Source organism: Triticum aestivum, chromosome 7A, assembly GCF_018294505.1.
Source record: "Triticum aestivum cultivar Chinese Spring chromosome 7A, IWGSC CS RefSeq v2.1, whole genome shotgun sequence".
In the NCBI taxonomy this organism is placed as follows: domain Eukaryota; kingdom Viridiplantae; phylum Streptophyta; class Magnoliopsida; order Poales; family Poaceae; genus Triticum; species Triticum aestivum.
Genome location: NC_057812.1, coordinates 55,081,534 through 55,090,626, shown reverse-complemented (window position 1 = coordinate 55,090,626; position 9,093 = coordinate 55,081,534).

Genomic DNA, 9,093 nt, shown 5'->3' with positions numbered 1-9,093 from the left:
GGAGACAGGATAATCTCCATTCTCCATAATGGAGAGTCAGGGCCTATCTTCTTTTATGCTATTTTACCTAAGATAAGGTAGTAGGTCCTATAAGAGAGGAGTAGGCCCTAGGTAAAATGTGTTATTATGTGCTACAATGTGTTAAGAGTTGATGATGATGATGATGATGAGTTGTGATTATGAGTAGTGACCAACTTGCTATATGATGTCTCATTTGATGAAAATGATGATCATGAGGAGGTGTTATATGACAATGATGTATTATGATGATAAGTTGTTAATGATATGATGATTTATTATATCATTGGGTGAAATAACCGCAGATTAGTTTGAAGTGGATGGATCCATCCACTTGAAACTAGTCCACGATTCTTTCACCCAGTGATGTAATAACTCATTATGATGTAAAAACAATCTCTAAATTGCTATTGTATGAAAACTTGTATAACGGTGTATGAATACGACATATAATGAAAAAGAAATAGAACACGTAATAATAGTAGTAGCGCGGGCGCAGAGGCGCGCTGCTAGTACTTACCAGTAGCACATTACGGAAAACTCGCTACTAGTAAGTACTTAGCAGAAGTGTGTGTTGAACAACGCTGCTGCTAACCTTTAGCTGTAGCGCCTTATCAGTAGCGCGGCAACCCGCGCTACTGATAGGCCAAAAACCCATGGTACTGCTAGGCTTTTCCCTAGTAGTGAATGGGCATGGGCCTCGCCGATGGTCATGGTGCAAAGCACTGCTGAGTGTGGCGCGGAGAAGGAGGGTTGCACAGACGAGGAGTGTGGTGCCGACTCATCATCGGCTCCGTCCTCCGTTGGGACGTCGTCCTCCTACCGGCCAGCCAACCGACAGCAATGGCAAGAAACTCCTTCTGCTGGTACGGCGTCAGCCCGTCCTTGAGAGCTTTGTCGGGGGAGGAATCCATGGTGGGAGCGGTGCGAAGAGGGATCGGAGACAGATGGCTGCGGCTATGCCCGTGGCAGCGGTTTATATAGCAATGATGGGCGACAGAGGGACAGACGGGTAGCGCCAGAGTTGGGCCTCGACAACCCTGTGTCATTAATGTGGGCGGCAGATAGACAAGAGAGTGGCTGTCGTCTCGTTTGAATGCGAAGTGGTCACCTGCACCAGGAAGCAGCGCGGGTGTCACTCTATCGGTCAGCGCACTGCTTCAATGCCGACACCAGTGAGCGGTCACGTCCGCTTTGGCTGGGCATGAATGCGGGCACTGATGCTCTGGAGTGACGCTGATCGTTTCGGGCGGGAAGCACACGCGGGAGGGAGGAGGAGGTTTGGGTGGGCCAGGGCGGTCAGAAGCGGGCATGGCAGCGGTCCGAACTCCCGCGAAGCCCCCCATGATGTTTTCGGTTTGCGGGAGAAAACGTGTCCGGACCGTCCTACCGACCGATACAAGCCCGCGTTGGATGGATTCTACGCCCGAACAGATGCTGGCGGTTTGAGGGTCGGCATTGGAGATGCCCTAATAATCATGCTAATGCAAAAAAGATCAATGCGGGCGGCCCAGACTGCCGGCTTGTCTAATATACTTTCTTTTAATGTGGTTGAAAAGGAGAAGGTTGAATATTTTCTGATGGGTTGACATGGAATGTGGTGATTGTTTTTGGTGATTCTCAGTGCCCATCCCATAGAGAAATCATAATTCTGGGTTGAGCGGGTGCATCTCATAAATACCTTACAAGCGCCCAGTTTTATTGTTGGAGATTTTAACATGACAAGGAGGTCATCTAATAAGAAAAATCCAGGCGGATACAACAAGTCGAGCATCCTTTTCAACTCAAGTAGCGCAACGGATGTCTTGATGGAAATCTCTATTAGGGCATCTCCAACCAATCATCTATAATTTAGTGGAGGATACGGGCAAGTATCTTTAGTGGAGGATAATTTTTTGCCTCCAACGGTGGCCGGGCCTGTTAGAAGATATTGTGTAGAGATAAGAAAGCTGTTTAATTTGTATCTCTTTCTATCTCTTCTTCTGTTTTATCTCTTTCAACCTTCTATAACAATAACGATCGATCTCTTCTCGGTCGGTTCTTGTAAGCAACGGCATACAATATATATATATACAACCGCGGCCCGAGCAAAGGGTTCAATGCTTCCATCAACCTTTTACATGGTAATAGAGCCTCTTCCTCGATAGATTGGATAGAGATCGCATCTAGCTACCAGGCGACCGCAGCCATGTCCACCACCACCGCATCCATGACGCCCAGCACCATGGGTGCGCTCACCACCTCCTCCTCCTCCACGTTTGCGTCATCATCCACCTCCAACTCCACCACCTCTTTCCTCGGATCGCCGCCGCAAGAGAAGCTGACGAGGGGCAACTTCCTGCTCTGGAAGGCCATCGTCCTACCACAGATCAGGGGCGCGCAGATGGAACATTATCTCGACGCGAAGAGTCCGGCACCGCCGTCCACCTTCACCATCACCAAGGACGGCAAAGAATAACATGTACTGAACTTTGCAAGATCCCTCTGGTTTGCACAGCAGCAACAGCCCCAAGGCTACTTGAAGGGCTCCCTTTCCCGCGACATTCTTGCACAAGTCGCCACGCTGCAGATGCCGGCTGAAGTTTGGTGCACCATCCACGACATGTTCGCCGCCCAGAGCCAAGCCCAAGCTATAAATACCCGCATCGAGCTTACGAATCTTCTAAAAGGTAACATGACTATGGCCGAATATCTTGGAAAGATTAAGAGCCTCACAGATGAAGTTGCCTGCACCGCGGCCGCGTTCTCCGATCCGGAGATCGTGTCCAAGATCTTGGCCGGGCTAGACATGGACTACAATCCAGTAGTCTCGGCCCTTGCAGCTCGGGTGGAGCCGATCACTGTCCAGGAGCTATATAGCCAGCTCCTGAGCTTCGACGCCCGCCTCAGCCTCCTTCATGGCGCCAGCTTTCGTCAATCCTCCGCCAACGCCGTCTCGCGTGGCCCCAGTCGTGGGCGTGGTCACCACGCGCAACGCGGCGGTGGGCGTGGGCGCGGCAACTCCCAGGACAACGACTACAACTACAACTACAACAACACCGGAGGCGGCAGCTACAACAACTCTAGCAACAGATAAGGGGGTGGTGGCTTCAACAACAACACTAGCCGCCGCTCCTCCTCTTCCTCTCGTGGTCGTCCTCGCTGCCAACTCTGCAAGAAGGCCGGCCATGAGGTTATGGATTGCTGGCCCCGCTTTGATGAAGACTACGTTCCCGATGCTAAACATGTTTCTGCAGCCATGCGTGAGCAAGGAGGAGATGGCGTGTGGTACGTTGATTCCGGCGCCACGGATCATGTCACAAGTGAGCTAGAGAAGTTCGCTCTCCGTGAAAAATATCACGGCAATGATCAGATTGACATCGCAAGCGGTGGAGGTATGGATATCCAACACATTGCTCAAGCGTTTATTAATTCAGCTATGCTTAACTGTGATCTAGTTCTGAAGATGTTCTTCATGTTCCTCAAGCCGACAAAAACCTTGCTTCTATGTCTCGTTTAGCCACTGATAATAATGTCTTCTTTGAAACTCACCCTCGTTACTTTTTTATAAAGGATCGGGCAACAAGGGAACTTCTACACCACGGTAGATGCATTGGAGGCCTCTACCCCATCACATCCGGAGCACTTAGTTGCAAGCGTTGTCAGGTCTACTCCATCATCAAGCCCTCTATGGCAAGGTGTCATCAACGATTAGGACATCCTTCCTCAGTCATTGTTAAGCAAGTTATCAATAAAGGCAATCTTTCTTTGTCTCCTAGTCCTCTTAGTGATTTAGTTTGTGAAGCTTGTCAATGTGCCAAGAGTCACCAACTTCCCTATCCTAGATCAAGTAGTGTTTCTCATGCTCCTTTAGAGCTTATTTTCAGTGATGTATGGGGCCATGCCCGTGATTCTTTAGGACGAAAGAAATATTATGTTAGTTTCATTGATGATTATAGCAAGTTTACCTGGATTTACTTACTCAAGTATAAATCTGATGTTTTTTCCATATTCAAAGAGTTTCAAAAACTTGTTGAAAGACACTTTGCCAGAAAATTTTTGACAGTCCAAAGTGACCGAGGAGGGGAGTATGAGAAGCTCAACTCCTTCTTTCGTAGTATTGGTATTGCACACCATGTGTCTTGTCCTCATGCCCATCAATAGAATGGCTCTGCAGAGAGAAAACATCATCATATTGTTGAAGTTGGTTTATCTTTACTTGCTCATGCTTCTATGCCTCTCAAATATTGGGATGAAGCTTTCATCACTGCCACATATCTTATTAATCATTTTCCTAGCAAAGTCATTGCCAATTCTACTCATTTGGAGCGTCTCTATAATCAAAAACCAGATTACAATTCTCTCAAAACTTTTGGTTGTGCATGCTCCCCCAATCTTCGTCCTTACAATCGTCATAAACTTGAGTTTCGTTCAACTCAATGTGTTTTTCTTGGCTATAGTAATATTCACAAAGGCTATAAGTGTCTAGAAGTTGCTACTGGACGTATTTATATTTCTCGAGATGTTGTTTTTGATGAAAATCTCTTTCCATTTGCCAAGTTTCATCCAAATGCAGGAGCTCTCCTCTGTTCTGAAATAGCTCTTCTTCCAGATCACGGGGTGAACTAAATAATGCTGACCTTGTGAAAAATTCCAATGAAAATTGTGATTCTGCAGATTTTGGTCGTCATTTTATGTGTATAGATCAGGACGAGACACGCACGAGATCCCATGCTGATCCTGCTGGCAGCGGCGCTAGATCCCAAGCCGATCCTTGCATCAGCGCATCTGTCCCTAGCAGCACGCGATCCCAGGAGGATCGCTCTCCTCTGCATGCGTCTCGTGCGCGGGTGGCCGACCAGGTGGACCCTGCCTATCTCGCTCCGCGATTGGACGAGGCCGCCAGCCCAGGCGCATGTGCATGCGCATGCATGGCCAACAACCCCCACCAGGTGGAGCCCGCTAGTCCAGGCGTGTGCGAGCGCTTATCATCGCGTGGCGTGGACGAGCGCTTATCACCGCGGGCGAGCGCGTCCCTATCACCGAGCGCCACTTGTTCGCAGGATGACGTGGCGGGTGCAGCTGTTGACAGGGGGACATCTGAGGTGTCAGGCACAGCAGCCAGTGCAGAATCTTTCTTGGATCCGGCTATGGGATCTTCTGTGGATCGTTCTACGCCTACATCAGCAGCTCTATCGTCGGCTCCTCGTCGTCACACCAGGTCACAGTCAGGTATCGTCAAAAATAAGGAGTATAAGGATGGTACGGTATGGAATGACAGAGGCAAACGTGTTTTTCTTAGTACTGTTGGTGAACCAAATAATTTGCATGATGCTCTAGCACATAAAGATTGGAAGGAGGCTATGGATAAAGAATATGATGCACTCATGACAAATAGAACTTGGCACTTAGTACCTTCAAAGCAAGGTAGCAATGTTATAGACTGCAAATGGGTATATAAGATAAAAAAGAAAATCTGATGGAAGTATAGACAGATACAAGGCTAGATTAGTTGACAAATGTTTTAAGTAGAGATTTGGTATTCATTATGAAGATACTTTTAGTCATGTTGTTAAGGTAGCTACTATTTGACTTGTATTGTCTATTGCTATTTCCAGAGGATGGATTTTACGGCAGCTAGATGTGTAGAATGCGTTTCTCATGGTGTTCTTGAGGAAGAAGTGTTCATGCGGCAACCACCTGGATATGAGAATCAAAGCACACCACATTATCTTTGTAAGTTGGATAAAGCTTTGTATGGTCCGAAACAAGCCCCAAGAGCTTGGTACTCAAGGTTGAGCATGCAGTTGCAACAACTTGGATTTACACCATCTAAAGCTGATACTTCATTGTTCTTTTATCATAAAGACAAGATCACTATATTTGTACTTGTTTATGTTGATTATATAATTGTTGCAAGCTCAAGTTCAGATGCTACCACTTGTTTGCTTAAAGATCTCAAGTTGGAATTTGCTCTCAAGGACTTGGGTGATCTTCACTACTTTCTTGGCATAGAGGTCAACCGAGTCAAAGATGGTATTCTTCTTACGCAGGAAAAGTACACTGCTGATATACTCAAGAGAGTAGGACTACACAATTGTAAACATGTGAGTACACAAACTTCAACTTCTGAAAAACTTACAATTGAGAGAGGAGAAGCACTTGGATCAGAAGATGCAACAAATTATAGAAGTGTTGTGGGTGCTTTACAATATCTAACTCTTACACGTCCTGATAATTCTTACTCTATGAATAAGGTATGTCAGTATTTACATGCACCTAGAACAACTCACTGGAGTGCAGTTAAGAGGATTTTAAGGTATCTTAAGTTTTGTGGAGGACTTGGACTTCAGATTACCAAGCCTCCATCTCTACTTGTTACTTCTTATTCTGATGTAGACTGGGCAGGGTGTGCTGATGATGGAAGGACTACAGGTGGTTTTGTTGTGTTTCTGGGAACTAATCTCATATCATGGAGTGCAATAAAAGAGGCTACTATCTCAAGGTCAAGTACAGAGGTTGAGTATAAAGCTTTGGCGAATTCTACAACAGAAGTAATGTGGATACAGACATTGCTCTATGAACTTGGAATCAAGGCTCCTAAAGCTGCTAGATTATGGTGTGATAATATTGGAGCAACTTATCTTTCAGCTAATCCTGTTTTTCATGCACGCACCAACCATATTGAAGTTGATTTCCACTTTGTCAGAGAAAGAGTGGCTTTAAAGCTACTTGATATTCAGTTTATACCTACTCGAGATCAACTTGCTGATGGCTTCACAAAACCTCTCACTATGAGGAGGTTGGATGAGTTCAAGTACAATCTTAACCTTGCACAAGTTTCCTAAGGTTTAGACTGAGGGGGAGTGTTAGAAGATATTGTGTAGAGATAGGAAAGCTGTTTAACTTGTATCTCTTTCTATCTCTTCTTCTCTTTTATCTCTTTCAACCTCCTGTAACAATAACGATCGATCTCTTCTCGACCGGTTCTTGTAAGCCACGACATACATCATATATATACAATCGCGGCCCGAGCTAAGGGTTCAGCGCTTCCATCAACCTTTTACAGGGCCTAATTGTTTCCCTATATTTAGAGGAGGACATATTTTTGGCTCAATTCATTTAGCCTAGCCGCATAGATTTCAAACAAACGCATGCTATTTAATCAATCATTTGAGTGACTCAAATTCAACATGCACAAACCAAGAACTCATATATAGTTGCCAATTCAAATTAAAACATGCAAACAGTTCATCCAAAAGGCACCACATCGATCAAGTTTGATCCAAAATCACCACAACATAGTATGTTTATGTCACGGATCGAGCCCAACCAAAGGCATGCAACACGAACTCAAACACCACTGTCACCAAAGAGATCATGACCATCTCCATCATCGCCATCTCCACATCCACAAGCATCCATGCGGCCACCACCACCATCTCCTCCTTGTCCAACACCATCTCCACGGCCACCACCCCCATCCACATGACCACCACTCCCATCTCCGTGGCAACCACCACCATCCACAAGGCCACCACCATCCACAAGGCCACCACCATCACTCCGAAGAGATGTCTCCATTTGGGTCAAGATTTCTCCATGAGTGAGCTCCCAAAACATTTTTGCCGTGGCATCTTGTGTTCGGGTTCTTAAACATGATAGCACGTTCTTTGGCCTTTGAGAGTTCGGTTATGTCTCATTAGCAGCCTATTTTTCTCCTATAAATGATTTTTCAAGGATTGGTTAGAGATGCTCCTAGTGGTGTGAAATATACCTGGTCATCAGAGAACATGGAAGTTCCCACTTTTGAGAAGTTTGATAGAGTTTTGGTTTTCCCTACTTAGGGAGATGAGTTTCCTCTAGTGAGGGCTACTTATTTAGCCAAGGATCTTTCTGGCTGTACCCATATACTAATCTCCTAGGGGGAACTGCCCAACATTCTACGAAGTTTTCAAACTTGAGAATTGTTGGTTCTATAGACCTGACTTTATTATATACTAGTAGGTTAGATTTGGCAGAAAAATATCGTAGTGCTACTTGTTTAGATATCTGGCAGTAAAAATTATACAAGGAAAAAACTTAAGGGGTGAAACATAAATATTCAAGTTGAATAGAGGAAGCTGAAAAAATCTCTCCGAAAGCATAAGATGGGTTGGACGGGCTAGAAGAATCCCAAGGTTTAATAGTTGAGGACAATTTGTACAACAACAATGTCAAAATACCTAAGGATCATTCTAAAAGAGGAGAAAATGAAATCACTCCACAGATATCATGAGATGGAATTCCATGAAGGGAAAATACCTATGGCTAATGGAAGACGAAAAGAAAAACACAACTGCTCAGCCTTACCAAGATGTAGGAGTTATTGAAGGACAATCTAATGCGATTGATTTTATAACTGATTTCTAACCAATATTATTTGGAAAGTCAGAACAATCTAGTTTGTTTTAGGAGATATTGACTAGGAAATTTACCTTTGAGGTACTACAGGAGTATGTGTTTGGCACACAGACAAACAAATGAGTTGGCCGAGATGGATTTCATGCTGATTTGTATAAGCAAATTCTAGCATATAGTCCAATTGAACTTATTTTAACTACTATAAGAGTATATGATAATAACGTTGATGTTGACATTGGGAATTTTATACTTTTATGAAATGTCAAAACTATAGTCCTGATTTAATTATTTTTAAGACTTTTAAGGATTATTTCACCAGTGGAGAAATGGCCATCTACAACTTTTGTTGGCGGCGCGTCATTTTCGATCAAAACCAGCACTATTTTTTTAAATAGTGCTGGCATTGGCATATTTTGTACGTCATCGCTATTAGATTAGTGCTGACATAGTATTTTTTTGGTCATGCAATAGATATTCGCTGAGTTTTTTTTCTTCTGTTTGCTACAATTTGTTATGTCATGGGCCTACCACGACATCACCAGTCCATCTTCAAACTACTATATCCAATAAAAAAACCTAAGTCTAATTCACCCCATCATATCTTTTTCACTTCGTCCCCCCTCTTAAGCAGCGCCGCTGCCACCTCCTGACCACACCGCTCATCGCCGCCACCTCTGGGTCAGCAGTTGAGAC